An 18,930-nucleotide genomic window follows, 5' to 3' on the forward strand; every position below is an offset into this window, starting at 1 on the left:
TTCATACATTGTTGGATAATATAGGATTAAAGTGGTGTAAAGATAACCCACGAAGGGGTTTAATGGAACTTCCAGAAATTGCTTTTAAAAGAATACAATTTTTAAAAACATATAAAAAAATCAAGGAAAAAATATATCAATTTATACCTTTAAATGAGAAATGAATATTTCAGAATGGTATTGGGTTGCTCATGGCAAGATGATAATAAATATAGTGTAAAGACAACAAAAGTTGATGGTAAAAGGTAAATGTTGAAATAACTATCGATTAGGTTTTGTTAGTCATAACATTTATTCATAGCAGACATATAACTCTTCAGGCTGGAAGCAGGAATGGTTTTATTCCTGGTGCAGAATTAGTGTTTCTCTTAGTACAAGGATGACTAAAATTAAGAAATGAACTTTTAAGAACTTGCAACAAAGGCTGCAATTAAGAAATGGCTTAAAGTACATAAAATAAGTTTCGACGAAATCATGTTAAAGAATGAACTATTTCAAATTTTTACTTGGTAAATATAAATGAAATATTTAATTGTATTTTATCTAATTTACTTTTTTAGAAATAAGCCTGAGAAAAGATATATAGTGGATCAGATTACTGATTGTTATGGCCACAGAGTATTACGTCTTCCTCCCTATCACTGCATTCCAATTGAGTTGATACGAGTTATTGCAAAGAATTATTACAATAGATATTCAGGTCGACGAGGATATTCAAACCAGAATGATATGGATTTATGGAAAGAGGCATTGTTGGAAATAGCACCTTCGGTTTGTGTGATGTCGATCAGACACATTGAAGAAGAAATTGACAAATGGTAGAATCTTGAGCAATTTTTTGATAGATTGGAAATAAATAGCTTAGTTATTCAATTGATTAGTGTTTCTGAAAGTGACAGTGATTGAATTAAACCTTACGAATGTTGGTTTATGATTCAATGCTGATGATTACCAAGACAGGGTGATGAAAGAGCAAACCACTAAAGGTCAGTATACAATTAATATACTTTAGTTGTAGAGAATTGTATTATAGAGTGTGAAAGCTTTATGCGTATATGTGATATTGTTCAGAATATACGCGAACGTTTGGTGAACATGTATGAGGACAGAAATAACACTAACTATTTTGCAGATATGGCAAATGCATTAAGGAGATTGCAGTGATTAAATGTAGTTTCATCAAGAAAGATGTATACAGATAGTATACAGATACATTGCATCGAAAGAGACAAGAATTAAACATAAAACATAAATATGCTCTCTAATGCAAGTGAAATACATTATTCAGATATACAATTGTTAATTATGTGGATTAGGCCTTCGGGGGATACCACTACATAAAAAAACACGCCTAGAACCCTACCTATACTAGTGTACTAAAAAGTTTAATGTATATATAATAAATAACTCTAACGCATAAATTATTGTGGCTGTATAATTATTTGTAGTTTTAAGTTCTTCGATAATATGCATTTGATGTATTATAATTTTAAAATAAATTATATTTAATAGAATATTTGTTCAATTATTTTATTTATATTAAAATTTTGTTATATGTCAGAGTTAAGATGTACTAAAACTCAGAATAGCTGCGGCAACATTGCGACGTTTTCCACGTCATTGCTATTTTAAATTGACTCTATATCCATTACTAAATGTGACGTCATGTTTTATCGAACCGCAAAGATAGTTATGTATTGACCCAAATTCATAGTAACTATAGCATTTACATGACACATGTACAAATAATTATCTTACGTCCAACACAAAAAGAAATCTAAAATTGCAAAAAATCTAGTTACCTCAAATGGTAAAGGTCAATTATTTAGAATGTCAAATTATTAGAACAAATGTCATCAATATAACCCAAAAGTACTAGCGATATTATACCGGGATCATGATTTTCTTTTATTTAAGCTGAGTAACCGTCAGTTGTGGAGAATTTCTATTAACTTCTTTCATTTAAAGAAATATGTAGATGTGCCTGATGCATAACCTCTGTCTTTTATTTTGTTTCTAAATACTAAACAAAGTAAAACAATCTACAAGGAGTGGGTTTAGAAGCTTAATTTTACTAATGATAAATTTGCCCTCGAATACTAAAAACCTTTTGGGAAACCGTATATATATAAATATATGAAAACTCAACTAGTGTCATGAATGATTGCATATAATTAATAAAATATAACATATATCAAAAAATATTTTCTACACCACTTTTTCCCATCTTTCTGGCAACATGATGATATCAATAAGAACATTTTGGCATCCAATCCATCCAATATTCATTATTTTGTAACCTAAGACACAATGCATCCAAGCCCTGGTGCATCGATATCGAACAAGAGTTCAGAAGACACAATCTCTGGTGATTTATCATACAACAATGTATCCTTTAAAACTCCTGCAATGTGTGGCCAAGCGTTGACATGCAAAACGGTGACATTGTGTCCTTTGCTCGCTATTGCTACCCTTTTTTGGAAAAATATATCATTAGATTTGTTGAACTGACACGTATTAGCTCGTGGTTTTACATTTTGGTGATTCCACTGTAGATACAGCAAGACTTTACAATGTATGAAGTTCGTTTCGATATTAAGATAGATGGCTCCTGGTGTAATCGATAACCTCTGTGCTTGAGATATGTCACAGAAACTCCTCTTTTTTGCATGACAAAGAATGAAAATGTCTGTCTGATTCAGTTCAAATACAAGTATGTTTGCTGATACTGTAACGTTATAGAAAGTAGATTGAAGGTGACCAAAGACCCCTAGCCATAAATTAATTCAATTAGGGAACATCGAAGCTTTGGAAACTCCTGCGGTTTGTCCATTCGTGGTACAAGCATCGCAGTCCAAGATGTAAGGACTTCAAAAACTGAAGTTAAAAACGGATTATAGTAGCTCAGTTCCTTAACCGTAAACTAATTTGGAGTCACCAAAATTTGAGAAACCTTTCCCTCTAGAGTATATCAGAGATATTTTACTAAAAACAGTACTAGGAGGAAGGTCTTATATAAGGCAAGCGATACGGTTCTGGCTACGAAGACTGTGTATTCGAAGAAACAAAGCGGTGTGTTTACATTAAGTCTTTATGGTGCAACGAGCGTGGCGTCTAATGATAGATATTATATTCGATATTGTTATAAATGGCTCCCAGTCAAACCCATAACGTTTGCGCTCGAGATTGTTGTAGTAGATTAAGTTTTCATCTTCAGTCGCAATATGTCACAGAAACTCTTCTTTTTTGGCATGACAAAGAGTGAAAATGATTTGAAATGCCATTTTGAGTTAACTTGTCTTATTTGTGAGTTTGACCTGAGAATTGGTCCAATAAATGTCTCTTTGATCTCTTTTTATCCTACAATTAGGATATGATAGAGCAGCAACATAAGTAATGAATGTCGTAAATACTATTTTCAGCCTTCCATAACTACCGTCTGTATACACCGAATAACTGAATAGTGCTAAATGAAAAGTTATTATTTTATATAGGCAAATGTTAAAACTATCCAATTCAACATTTTGGTTAGGTTTTTAATAGTTATTTTCATTGACTTTTTGCTCTTTCACTAATGAATATTGAACATGTAAGATGCCGTACAAACTCGGAAAATGTAATTTCACGCTGTTATTTTATTCAAATAAATATTTTCGTGTTTTCTGTTAAGGGATCTAAAATTATTTTAAATGAGCCACGGAACTATTACTTCTGATAAGCATACTTCGACATTGATAACGTCGACTACTCGATAACTCCGCAGGAAAACACCGTCAACCGGCAAGACACCCTCGCCTCGACCGCGTTAAAGTTTTTGCACACCTATCGTTTCGCAAAACGCCACTTAATTGTCTTATCAATCATAATCAGTCGGGCGAATTCCTCGGTTAAATTAGTTCAAGAGTTGGGAAGTTTTATCTGGCCAGGAAGACGAGTTCCGTTTGATAGCCGAACATCTCATTTAACTTCTCCCGATCCGTTTTCGACGAGCTTCTTCCTCTCCCGATCGGTTTGATTGATTGATTTTCAATAAATGGGATGGAAATGCGGCCCTTCTCCCGTTCCGAGCGAAGGAAAAGATAATTCGAAAATATATTCATTTAAAATGGATTTTTTCCTCGTCGAGGGAAAGGAAACAAGTTGAAAGGCAAAAAAATGACCGTGGAGGCATTTTCGTGATAGTTATCGTTCAGAGAGCCGATGATTGCTGATTTATAGCCGCGATTAAATTTCGTTTAGACACCACCACCGAGATTCGGATCAGTTTGAAAAAATACTTTAACTTTGGTGGTAGACCATTTGACGACGTGAATATTATTATTACCGCCAAGTCAAATTGTGTCAGTGTTTGTTTGTTATATAGTGTAATAAATGTATTAACAAGGCTTTGAATGTTTAATCAAGAATAATTACCAACAATAAAATGCAAGCTAAGTAAATATCTTTTTGATTGCAAACATTCAATATATGGAGGTCAACAGCATAGCATTTATTAGTCCACAATATTTGATATAAGAATAATAATTAGCACGTATGACATTTCAAGTTACATTTTAACCATAGAAAAACTATACTTAGGGAATTTTAAGTGGATGACCTTGGGACCATGCTTAGTTGTCTTTCAGAAATACTATAGGGCCGGAGATATAATAGGCGGTGTTAAATTTGCAGCAATTGACAGATGTATTTTATCTTGTCTTGTGCTTTGGTCTATACTGGACAGGATTCCTTGTTGGTCTACCTGGAGATCATTGCGAACGGAGTTTTTTGTACTACGTTTATAATTTTGATATGTCTTGTAGTATTTATTAATTTTAGTTATTTACTCGTTAGGATGTTATTATATTCAACAGCTTTTGTTGTCCCATTTTTGCACCTTTAACGGTAGAATTGATATGTTTAAGGGCAAACAATGTTAATAACTTTGAACAATGAAACTCAATGTTAAAACCGTTCGAAAGGGAATTTTAAGTAATTTCGTGTGGTTGACCTGCAATATTCCTGGATGTTTCACAAGATTAATCTGTAAGATGAGCAAATTATTACCGCGTAACTATTGTCAATTGCTGGAGTCATCTCTTTTCGGAAGAAAATTTAGAGTATCGCACGAAATGGCGTTCTCCACATTTAAATCTATTTCGGCTGGAGTTCCACAAGGCACCATCTTAGGACCTCTCCTATATCTGCTCTACACTGATGACATTCCAAGAACAAAAGGAACACTACTTGGAACCTTTGCTGACGACACAATTATTATGGCAAACGACATATCTCTGCCTAGTGTTGTAGAAAAAGTACAAGTCGTAGTCAACAAAATCTTCAAATGGACAAAAGATTGGAAAATTGAACTTAATACCTCTAAATCTGTCCACGTTAATTTTACATTGCGGCGAAATAATAAAAACTTAATTATATCACTCAATGGATGCCCGATTCCTCAAGCAGAATCAGCTGAATACCTTGGAATCCGTATTGACGGTAAATTAAATTGGAAACATCATGTTAGACAAAAAGCAAAACATATTAGAACCAAAATAAAACAACTGTACTGGTTAGTCGGAAGATACTCCCAACTTGATCTAAAATCAAAGAGGTTGATTTATAAGACAATCATAAAGCCAATTTGGATCTATGGAGTGCAAATATGGGGTTGCACTAAAAATTCAAATCAACTAGTCATCCAACGAGGTCAAAACAAGGTTCTTCGATTGATTACCAATGCCTATCGCTACGTACCCAACGAAGAACTGCACGATGACCTGGAAATGAAATGGATTTGCGAAGTTCTTCAAGATTTCGCCTTGAAACACGAAAGAAGATTACTAAATCATACTAACGTGGAAGCAATACAACTGCTGGACAGCGCGCAGGATGTCAGAAGATTGAAGCGAGCCAAACCATACGAACTTATATAAAGTGTATACCTTTAGTGTAAACTATAACTATAAGTTATTATAATTTTATAATTGAGGATTACATATTGATGTATTTTATCGCACTTGTCTTGCTTGTGAATTCATCCAAGTACAAATGAAATGTAATAATAAATTAATTTATAATTAAGATTGTACTAAGCCTATCTAATAAATATGTTATAATAAAAAAAAATTCGTGTGGTGCCCATTTTTCCTCTGTTTGAATCTCTACCATAGCATGCAAAAATTAAAAGACAGTTGTTTCTTCCACTGCTAAGTGGCCTGAAAGTTCTTTAAGAATTTCAGATGAGTTTTCATCCTATAAGTCTTGATCCAATGATCATCACATTTAAATCGTTGAAACTAGAAGGGATATAAGTAAACAGAATCCTCATAAGTGTATAAAACAAAAAGGTAATGAATGGAGTTATGAGCGCACCATGATAAACTAAATGGATATCTGCACTGTTACTTTATAAATCAGTGAACTGTATACGAATTTTCACCAATATTTATCCCTGACTAAAATATAGTAGGCACCTGACAAAAATTTATTGCAAAATTATTGCTTTTTTTCTTGTCTTAACACATTTTTATGAGTATACTTTTAACACTTGAAATATATTTTACAAGTTTCATAATTTATTGCATTTATTTAATGTTTTTACATTTGTTAGATTCCAAGTCTCTTTTTTAACAACTAGGGCTTATCTAGACTGGACCTAGGGTTTAACGTAGACTCTAAACCGCGGTCCTTGGCATTAAGCTTACCGACTGGCCAATGATCAACTTAGAGACCATCCCAGAAGACATCCCGTCTTACTCAGCCTGGTTACACTGTTTCCAATAAAAACCTTTACAGTTGCAAATACAAACATAAAGTGCATCCATGCCCCAGCTGGATTCGAACACCCGACTATCCTAACAGTAGGAAGACCGTCCTGTCGCATTGACCACTGCGCCAACCAAGCCGGTCATTTAATGTATTGTAATTGTATGTTGGAAAGTTATAAAATTACTATATATATTATACAATATATATTATAAACAATATTGGCCTAACCAATACTATAATTTAGAACTAATTTTTAGTTAATATAATTTTTATTTATATATACAGTCTGCGACAAAACTTTAACACACTACCGATTTTCGTCTCAACTCTTAATAAATATTAATGCTTAGCTTTTAGACTCTACGACTTACATAAATATTAAAAATACACAGGTATTGTTTACTTATAGATTCTTTACACGAAACCCTTAAATAAACGAAATATTTGCTTCTCGACACGGCACGTCAAAATGATAGCAGTCAGCTAAGAAAAAGAATTGATCAATGTTTTTACAGGTTTTTAACATAATCTTGATCTAAAATTTTTCACCTATCGTGGATAGCACTTTTAGGTATGTCATTTTTAAAATATTTACCAATTAAGCGCCTATTACTGAAATGAAAATATATTTAAAAAATTGAACATATTGATCAATCCTATTTTTTAACTGACTGCCCTATAGTTTTGCCGCGTCGTTCCAGAGGCAATTCTATTAATTACTTATAGATTTCTTGTAAAGAACCTATACGTAAAATATTATTTGTAATGTTTACATGAATCGCAGAGTTTAGAAGTTAAACATGTATTTTTGTTACGAGCTTAAATGAATAATGTATAGTGCGCTAAAGTTTTGTCGTTTTAATTTTATTCATGTTTTCATGGGAACCACTAGAGATGATTAGGATATAGTGCTTAACAAATATCTCCGGATTTGGCACATACGCATTTTCCTGCATAGAAAATGATACAAAAGAATAAAATATATTTCCTTCCATTTCTAATTATCTGTACTCAAGTTAAGACAACAAAAAAATCTAGAATATTTAGATTTTGTGTTACGTTAATAATTCTATAGTAAAAACAATTAAATTGTTGTGTTATTCTTGGTGGTTTTACATAAAATGATTTGCAATTATGGAATAATAAGGGTAAGTACAGAAGGTAAGGTTAAATTTTAAAAGTTATAAAATCCAAACAGCATCAATTTTACTTAGAGTGGGAATGTTGATATATATGAGCTGCCAAATTGATAACACATAATTTTCAACGCCTTCGAATAGGTGTCATCATATGCCAGAATTTAGTGATAACAAGAAAAGAGAAGAAAATTATTCTTGTTGTGTCCGTAGTCAAGTAGTCAAGTCATTAATGAAGTTTGTCCATCAAGAATAATAGTAAAAACTGTAATAAGTGGTAATAATTAGACATTTATTTTAAACATGATATGTTTTAGTAGTGATTTAAAGTTTATTTTATAGGTGAGATGTATCTAGAATTTGTTGAGAGCGAAAGTTGAAGAATGTGAAATTCAGACAATCAGAGAAGAAGAAATTAGACAGTATTTTGCTAAGATGTAAGAAAAGTGTACAATGATATTATGAAATTATAAAATATGTTAACAAACGTAGACCTGGATAAAATAAACTAAATACAAAAATATCAACGATAACCTAATGATCTAATGCCAAAGAGATTACAATGAATTATTATATAAGAGTATAGGTAAATAAATTTCTGTTTTGCAAAAATAATGATGCATTGACAGAAATTTCTTTCAGCTTAAAAGTATGATCATCCATTCGTTTTAGGCTAGTAAATGTACATTAAGTTGTAATACAAAACTCGAGGTAGTGAAATCATTAATAGGATTTGGGGATCAAGAATCGTAGCAAAAATTACTGGTTTCATATATAGTTGTGGCTTTTTCGTTTGGTTGTAACTATACTGGCTGGATTTGAGCTAAATGATTTTGACCTTTTTCATGATTATATTTAGTCATATGGCTCTTGGAATTCATGTTACTGGTTCAAATATGTAAATTAAATCAAATATGCTATTTTTATAAAAATAGAAAGGAATATAGAAACTATTTTTATTATTTCATTTTATTCAATAGTTTTCTAAAACGAAACGTGTTATTTCAAAAAAAATCTCAATGTTTATTTCCCTCCTTATGTATAGTTTCAACATTAAATCAATTATTTATCAAATTTGTCTATATCTATTTATCAAACATAATTTATATATAAAAAAGGAGCAAGTAAATGAAGTTGTAAATAAGTAATTGAGTAATGTATCCTGTGATGATTTGCATATTTGGTATTGCCATTTAATCAAACTTAAATGACAAACAATCGAACACTTTTAGTTTCTACGAGCACATCGTTAATAGATGTATTTTCGACAAAAGTATCTAATTACGCAATTCAGGTTAAATCATGTATGAAAATCGTCGTCCGACCCAAATCCGGTCGCGTTTCTTTGTCGTCGTTCTTTTTTTCCTTTCTTTCCACGAGCCCGGGCGACCCCCGGCCCGACCGGCAAAAAAAATACACGCACAATTTCGACGAAGCTTTTATTTTATTTTTACGTTTTCCGTCGTTCGCGTCTCGAAGACAATCTATTAATCATCCCTACGGGCCCGAATCCTAACACATAATTATTCGAGATAAAAATACCGGGACCTAAGTATCGTCCTAATTTGCAATTTTTTCTTCGACGAACAAAGGAGGCCCCGAAAAGGCGAAAGAGCCGCCGATCAAGCGTGAAAATAACGTAAAAACTTGCTTATTGGACGAGGGTCCAAACACAGTTCCTGTAATATTAGGAGGGTGTTTTTTTTTCTCGGTGGGGTGGGCATACTTCGTGGCCATTATGGAGATTTTTCGCTGAAAAACAGATGGCGATTGGGGAGGAGAATTTCGAGAAGATGGTTTTTAAATAATAAATATTAAAAAAATAGTAATAAAAGTGTAACGCGGGGTCCGGAAGGAAAAAGGAAGTATAACAATATCAGGAATTTGATTTAATAAAAACTGGTTGACTTATAATATAAAAACTTTATTACTGCAGTTATTATCATCATCTTATTCTGATATCAAATTAATATATCAAAGTTAGCAATATCATCTAGCATTATTATCGAGCAACATTTGTTATCAAATGAAAAGGAATATTTGCGATGATAAATGACTGTTCCAAGGACCATAAATGTAGATAAATGCAAATCTGGCTCAGATAATAAGGATTATCGGAATTGTTATCATTGATCTACATAAAATGGCCGACTAATAGTAAAATATTAAGAAATAAAATCTTTCAAGTTATACAATGAGATACGAAATGTTACCATGGAATTTTTCTTCAGATTTTACAAACAGCTATAGGCACAGTTCAACTCAAACATTATATAAATTATACTGCCAATCTCCCAGCATCACACTAGCATCAAGATGCTCGAAAATTTATTATATTGCTCAGATATAATGCAGAGAAAGAAAATACTTGGTAAGAAGAGCTGTCATACAATACTAAGCTAAAATGCCTGAGTAAAGGTGAAAAATCACAAAATTTAACCCTTAATATAGTAAACTTATTTTGAAACATTTAAATAGGATTTTTCCCGAAACCACATAGTTTAAATTACTAACAAAATTTATCTTCCAGATACGTTGAAGCTACAATGATATTTTGCAGATTAAATTTTAATTAAATACATTTTTGTATTCTTGAAATGAATCCCATTGCTTTCGAAAAACAAACAAAGATATGACAATTTTCAAGTCTGTAATGTAGTAACCCCCTTAACCAATATTAATTAAATTATGCTAATTATAAATCGAATTATGAAGAACAATAATAAAAATATGTACTAATACATTTAAACTAAATATATTAATAGAAAAAAATATTTAGGAATTAAATTGCATCTGCAAATTATTCAATTATGCAATTTCATAATAATGCAGAAAAATCAGTAATATTTAACATAGTTTTATAGATTAAGTATCATTATTATATCATCAGTGATGATGAATATATCCTTATTAATTTGTAGCGCAAAAAATAATATTAATTACCAGACAGCTTTCCAAAGTTTATTTATTTTTGTTCTTCACAGTGCCTGTCGAGTGAAAAGTGAACAAACTCTTCACTTCTATACCGAAATCTGCCTTCTAAATGGAAAACGCAGAGAGTATCTCAAAAAAATCCATGGACCAAGGGCGCAAAGAGTGATTAGCAAAATAGGAGACTAACACTTCCCGTTGGCAGAATAGTTGAGGCCGATCGCCACCAGTGGAATGATTTGGTAAAAACCATTTAGCATGTAGTATCAATAGCATCGTATTGGCTGTATCTCTCTCCTCGTGTCGAGTATGGTTTAATAATGAGGATTTTCTTCTTACGTATTGTAGATAATAAGGAGTCTTCATATTGGCCATTAATCATCTTTTTTATATAATTATTTTTAGAACTTTACATAAGAAAATGTTAATAAAACATACTATTTAGCAACAATGTAGCAGTGTCTCTTGACATTAGAATTTTGAATACAAAAGTTGAACAAACATTTCTAATTCAAGTACTAAATAAAGACTTTTAATAACTATTTTAAGATGTTAACATAACCACTTTTAAAATATAGAAATCTCTCAGAACAGTTCACATCTTTTACTAAATGAGGAACAATAATTCGATATATTCGGAGTTCAAATTGTAACACATCCCAGATTTTACAAAAGAAAACTTATATAAAGCACACTATGTTTTGCCTTAAATTACAGTTTTTAACTGGCCTAACATGATTGTGTTAGTTTAGACTAGAATATATCTAGAGTTATATTAGAAACGTCGACAGGTGCGTCTAGAAGGAAGTCACTTAATCGAAAAAAGTAATTTCTTTTCAGAATCAACTTGGGAATATAAAATAATAGGTGATATATCTCTTATTTTATTTTATTCCAGTTAAAAAGAGACACAATGTTGTCTGATTAGTTGGAACTTTATGTATTCGAGTGAGCCTGTCAAAGTCGTCCGGTTGTCAGACAGATGCAAAATTCTTGAAATCAATAGTGATAAAGGGTTATACTCTAACCTAGTGCAGCTGTATAATTAACTATAGTTTTTAGAAGTACTATAACTTTAAATAAATTATATTGGATAACATTTATATATATATATATATATATATATATATATATATATATAAATATATATATATATATATATATATATATATATATATATATATATATATATATATATATAAATATATATATACAGTAAATCTTAATAACTCAGTTATAATCAAAATGCTAAGCAAAGAGGTGTATAGCCTTTGCAAGTGTAATTAATGAACGTATATGATTAATGTGCATTTTTATATGATTTATGATCAATTAGAATTGTAGAAATCGAATATCAATTATAACAGCTCCATCAATATCGAGAAACAAATAATTAATTTATAATTTCCAGTAATAGACAAGTTTTAAGAAATCACTAACAGGAAATAATATGATTAAATACTTATTTCAATATGTCCTTAGCGGGAATCGCAAGTTAATATTCGCTCTTATATCCCGGATTTTATTATTAAAAGCGAATTCGTGACCTATCGTTCAATTTTGGGACTTTTCGATACCCGTCTGAATCATACCCTTTCGGCAACCCCGGTCTTGAGCGGCACGGACGATGACGACGACATCTACGCGCAAAAAGCAGTAGCACCGCCCGAATGAATGAGCGTCACGGCGAAAAAAACAGCACGAAGAAAAGAAGAAAGAACCGAAAATTCAGCGAGTCAGTCATGCATGGGGACTGCGCAGTGAGCAGCCTTTATTCGGAATCCTTCAGGCCCAAAACGGCGATAATCAAAAACACAGTACGTCTTTTATGTACGAATTTAAATATCGTGTGCAGTTATGGGGGCACAATGGTCTGGGCGGCGAAGAGGGCCGACGGGGCGAGGGGGGAGGCGGACGACTGGGGACGGGGTCGGAGGGGGAGGGGGACGCGCGGAGGCCCAGAGACATGTCTAAAGCTCGGGAGCGGTTGACGGCCATCATTAATCACTCCTGAGCAGCCGGCGAATTCCCTGGCAGGCCCTCGATGGCATAACCAAGCCGGATTTTAGCCCTACTATATTTACCACGACCTATGAACGAAGAGTGAGTTTTATTTAATTTGCTGCGAAAATATGAAATCTTCATTTAGTGTAGTTAAAACTGATCTGTTAATAAACTGGTAATAAAAAGAAAGTGTTTAGTTATATAATAATTTAGTTATATATGTTGGGTATTTCGAATAATAATAATTCTCGGACAAATAAAAACATTCCTTATCAAATATAAATGTATCTGAAATCAGTTATGCTCAGCTCATCAATCAGTTATGAATACCGATAAGGCTACAAAATTTTACGTTCTTATTTATTTTGTATGTATTAGCAGTCCTTCGTGCCGTTCTTCAGTAACGGTTTAAGCTGATTTTAGTATATCATATCCCATGAAATATATAAAAACATCTTGGAGCAATGAATATATCAACTCAGCTGTAATGGACGAGCTTCACCTGGTCTGCACTAGAAGTCCATAATGCCGTTCTTCGATAACAGTTTAAGGTAATGTTAGTATCTAATAACCTATCAAATGCATAAAAACATCTTGAAGTAATGAATATATCATTTCAGCTCTAATAGACTTCTTATGGATTTTTAAATACTTTTAAAATTTAGAATTCTCATGTTATATCCAGTTCTCATCGCTAACAACACAACCGTTTTTTCTCTTAAACAGCATGTCACAAACCAATTTGAATTGGTTTTTAATGCTCAATATTTAGTCCGTTTAATTTATATGATAAACTGAAGCTCTACGTTTAATCTAATACACATTTATGATTGTATTTTTATTGTTTTCAACGAGTATTTCAAAGTCTGCCTCATTGGTTCTGTTTACATGGCTTTCAATGCTTTGGTCTCATGTCTTAAAATAATAATACTGAAACCTTCGAAATTCGTTATCAAAAATCGGATATGTAAAGAACTGGTCTGAACAATATGGAAAGAACAATACTGAAAATAAACTAGTAGTTGTTATTATTTTTAAATGGTGTTAATATTTATAAAGATTAGCCATATTTTAGTTAATTACTTTTTAAAAGGAAAAAATCCGGTACAGAAACATTGAAAATGTGTGCCATTTATACCAATAAGTGCTGAAGAGAACGCCTATGTCAGCATTGCTTTAGACATTATCGTTCGAAAGATCTCCATATTGGTGATTATCGCTCTGCTTTACTAATTGTTGAAGAAGTTAATAAAATTGTCAAACATATATAGATACCAAAAGAAGCTCGATATTTGGTTTCCCCTAAACTAGCAGAAAAATAATTATGGCCTTGTTCTATTAGTAAATCGCCATTGAAGCAAAACAAAATCTAAGTATTCTAAAGCGAGCGATTAAGTATTATGAAAATTGGATCACGTATGACAAAGTGCGGAAAAGATTACAGTCGAAGATGATAAGTATTTCGTGGGATTTGAAGCGAATTTTTCATCGTCGAAGACTACTAGGTGACAGTTCAAATTGACGAAGGAAAAAAGTGTTATATTTCAACACGGTAACGCTAGATCTAGAAAGTTTTGATGCATCTATCGTAGAGCCCCGACCACCGTTTGTTTCATTTTCTGTAAAACTGACTTCATAATAGGGATTGAGGAAATCGTTTGGTTCACTTGGTTCTCACCAAGATCTCAGAAATTCTACAGTGATGGAATTACCTTTCTATTAGATGTTCTTTCTTTCAGATTAGATTTTAGATGAGAGTTATTTCTTTCTTTTAGATTAGATTTGAGTTTATTGTGAAATTACGTTGATGGATTTTGAATCGGCATGTGAAACTGAAAATAATACTTGAAAATAATATCATCATGTCCAGTTCTTCATTTTGAGCTTGATATATTTGAAGATAAGATCTCGGTAATAAAAGGAAGATCGAAGTTACTACTTCCACGTAGATGAAGAACTAGTAATTCATTTGTAAATGTATTACGAAATAACGAGAAAGGACAGCAACGATGTATTTATGGAGTCATGGCCAACAAATTATTAACACTGGTGTTCTTTAAATACAAAATATTTTGTACTCAACCTATTTACACTAACACACTTGTAAATTAAGCCCTAACAGGCATTAGCATGTTTGGATTTTTATAACATTCTTTAGACCAAAGGCTATAGACGTGATAACCAATGACTAATGAAAAATAGAACTAAAGGTCAATGTATGTATTAGAATAATCAAAAGTGATATGATGAAGTTGTAAAATATGTGATGAAAACGCATAACATTTTTTGAAGAAATTTACTGAGCTGATACATACATTGATATTTTGATAATATGTTATATTCATATTTGAAAGATAGTTTTCTATATATATTTGTTATTATGTTAAAAAGTTATAAATTTATGATAAGATAGAGAGAATACCCAAAAAGAATCAATAAAAATATATACTACATGGACTACATGAAACTTAATATTACAAACCACATAAAAGCAGAATAATCAAAAATCGTTAAAAAGAAATACTGGATGGACTACATGAAACTAATTATGTCACTGAACACATAAAAGGAGAGTAATCAATCAAAATATGTCCAGCTGCTGTCGGAATGTGTGAGAAATGTAAACAAATGGTGGTGGTTTATTATTCAAAAATCTTGATATTACTCTCCTTACGTCTATACGTAAAACGTACGAAATCAACTATATTAAAAAGGCGAAAATAGGAATTGTTCAGATAAAAAAAGCTACCTTTAATACTATATTTTATTTACCTATAAATTGTTCATATTTCATATTTTGTTTAAGAACATTTGGTTACAGAAAAACCACTGTTTTAAAAATATCGCATTTGATGATTACAGAGAATTATCGTAATATACTGGAGCAAGCAAACCTAATAACAAAATAATAACATAATTTAAGTTTTATGCTAGCTCCATTATAACTTGGAATTATTTATATCAGCAGACGTTAAATTTCAAAATATCGAAAACTCCATTATGATTAACATGGAAAAACATAATGCCTCTGTTTTCAACCAGTAGACTATATTGATTGAATTTTAATAGCATTATTTTTTTTTTGGAAGCTTAATTTATTGAACCCCTTCCAAGAACTTATCGTATATTATTTTAAGTTACCTCGGAAAAGAAGTTTGATCAATATACGATTCATCTAGAAAAAAATGGCTGTTGCAGTATAGAAAACAGAGAAACGTTATATATATATATATATATATATATATATATATATATATATATATATCTATTCTAAATCATTGAAACCACAACTTATATATTCTAATTGATGGAGATGTTTTGAGGTTCAACACTATTTAGTAGAAAGGTACAGGTTTTTGTTATTGAATATATTCAAATTGTGATTGACAGTTACCCACATTCATACTATATTTAACATTTACAGTATTAATAAAATATATGTAGTAATACAATGAAATGATTATAACTTCAACGTATTAGAAAAATAGCCCCTAAAAAATCTCATAATAAAAGCTCAGAAAAAGGAATGGCACAATAGAAATTCATATTTAATTAGTTAGTTGTAATTAGTGGTATTAAATAGTCTCTTAATTATATGTCCCTCTTAATTATAGTGTATGTGATAGCAGAAGGAATATATTACTGAAGAAGGTAAGAAAATACATCAGCATTTAATGATAGTAGCCTAACATTGTATTATACTATCATCAAAACAATTTATATTAAAAAAAAACGAAAATGTATTATGCTTATGACGCGAAGTGTACCAGATGTCAAAATTATCACTTACACCAGCATTAATCAATTATAAATAAAAATATTTAACGATTCTAATGACATCTAATGACACAAAATTACCCAACAGTCACCAGAATATTTACTTAAGTTCATGAAGACATCGTTAGCAAAGAAAAAATTATTGTAACAATAAATAAATTATGCGAGAAAAATTACATAACCTGGAAATGTAACATTGAAAACAGTAAAAGGAAAATTTCCATAAAATTCAGAGATGGAGCCACCATCAGAAATGTTATGTAATATATATTAAATCACAAAAAGAAATTGTTAATATATTCCCATATATTTCTCTCCATAACAAATCGATCAGAAATTGCAGGCAATTATAATTATATATTATACTATATATATATATACCCATATATATATATATATATATATATATATATATATAAACAACCACTGAGTTAGAGATAACGAACCATTTGTTACACGAAAATTACGAAGTTAGCTGAACTATTGTCTTATAATTACATTAAATATACAATGGATACTATGGCAGATTCAAAATGACCATTTGATTACTAAATCTAAATTTAAGTCAATTACGAGAATAATCTGTAACATCAAGAAGCTATAGGTAAAAAGCTAAACGTCATCGCATAAAACAAAAACAAATAAAATGCGCATCACATAACCTGTTAAAAAGAAAAATTGTAGAATGCTTTCAAATAAAAGTCTCACCTCTATTATCGTTCTGAAAATCGTAAAAAATTTAATTCTAAATAAAAATAATATATTAATGGTAGTAGTACGAATATGAGTGAAACGAATTTATACTTTCAAAATATAAGTAATTAGAAAGATTAGTAATAAGTTTCTAGGTAACTAATTACTAATTTTTACTCCAGAAGCTGTAGGTAAAAATGTGACGAAAGGATCGCGTGAATAAAAATAAAGAAAACATATCATATCATATTACATAGAAAAATTGTAAAATGCTTAAAAATAAAAGTTTTATCTCTGTTATCGTTCTGAAAATGGTAAAAAATGTAATTCTAAAAAAAGGATAATATATTGATGGTTTCTGAAAATGGTAAAAATATTATTCTAAGGAAAGGGTAATATATCAATGGTACTGGTACCACCGACGTCAACATCAGCACTGTAATAAATAAATTATACCCATAGCCTGTTATAACATAACCTGTTAGAAAGAATAAACATAAAACGCGCAAAAATAAAAATCAGATAATATTTAGATATGTTTCTGAAGCTGGTAAAAAATGCAACCCTAAAAAAAGGATATTATATCAATGCTGGTGGTACCATCTATGTCAACATAAACTCTGGGACGAAAAATGCATACTCTTATAGTTACCTAAATGTCAATTATGATGAATGAAAAAGAAGGAAAATATATATCAAATAACCTGTTAAAAATAAAAATTGTTAAACCCTTCATAATAAAAATCATATAAAGCTTTCATGGATTCTGATAATGGTATAATTCTAAACAAAACATACCCATCACAATCGTAGACCGTCAATGTCAATATTAATCCTATAACATATTATAAAATTTAATACAGTCACAATAACATATTGTTTTATGACCTGTATATTAATCCCTGTAAAAAAGCATATACAAAAATGCCTTAAACCTGTTAAAACAGGAAACTGTATTAAATATTGGGACTTAAATAAATAAAATCAAAAATAATGTAGGCTACAACACCAATATATGCTACGGTACATAATTATAAGACCATATAACTGAGTAATTATACAATATATGGAGAGACGAACAATCATCATTAAATCTAAGCCAAAAACGACTTCAATGTAGAATCGAAGAAACCAATCCTAACATATACTGGTCGCCATTTATTGGTAAATTAATAGATGAACTGCCATGATTTGATTGACATGGGATATGAGGTTCATTATGATCTCCGATCTCCGATACCTGAACTGTTTTTCTTTTTGTTATTTCGAAGCCCCACTGCTAGAAATTAATACCCATCCTCTTTTTATAATACTCTAAGATCAGTACAATTTGAAGTTTTTGAGATGTAAGAGTTTTCAAATTGTAACATTCACTAATTTAGTAATACAACGATGTAATTCAAATTTTTAATGTATTATGGGAAATTAACCTAACAAATTTGGAAAACTTACCGGCCAAAAAACAGTTTTCTCTTGGAACAAGAAAATAACACACTAACAGTCCCAGATTACGTAAATATATTTAAATTCACTATAAAATTATGCAATAATATATATTCACCAATACTATGTATTAACTATATACTACATACTATATAAACCAAATAAAACTTATTTCAATGGCTAGGTCCACCTGTAA

The sequence above is a fragment of the Rhynchophorus ferrugineus genome, unplaced genomic scaffold (genome assembly GCF_030347505.1).
Source record: "Rhynchophorus ferrugineus isolate W39M unplaced genomic scaffold, kcgeb_rfMv2 rfM1, whole genome shotgun sequence".
Lineage (NCBI taxonomy): Eukaryota > Metazoa > Arthropoda > Insecta > Coleoptera > Curculionidae > Rhynchophorus > Rhynchophorus ferrugineus.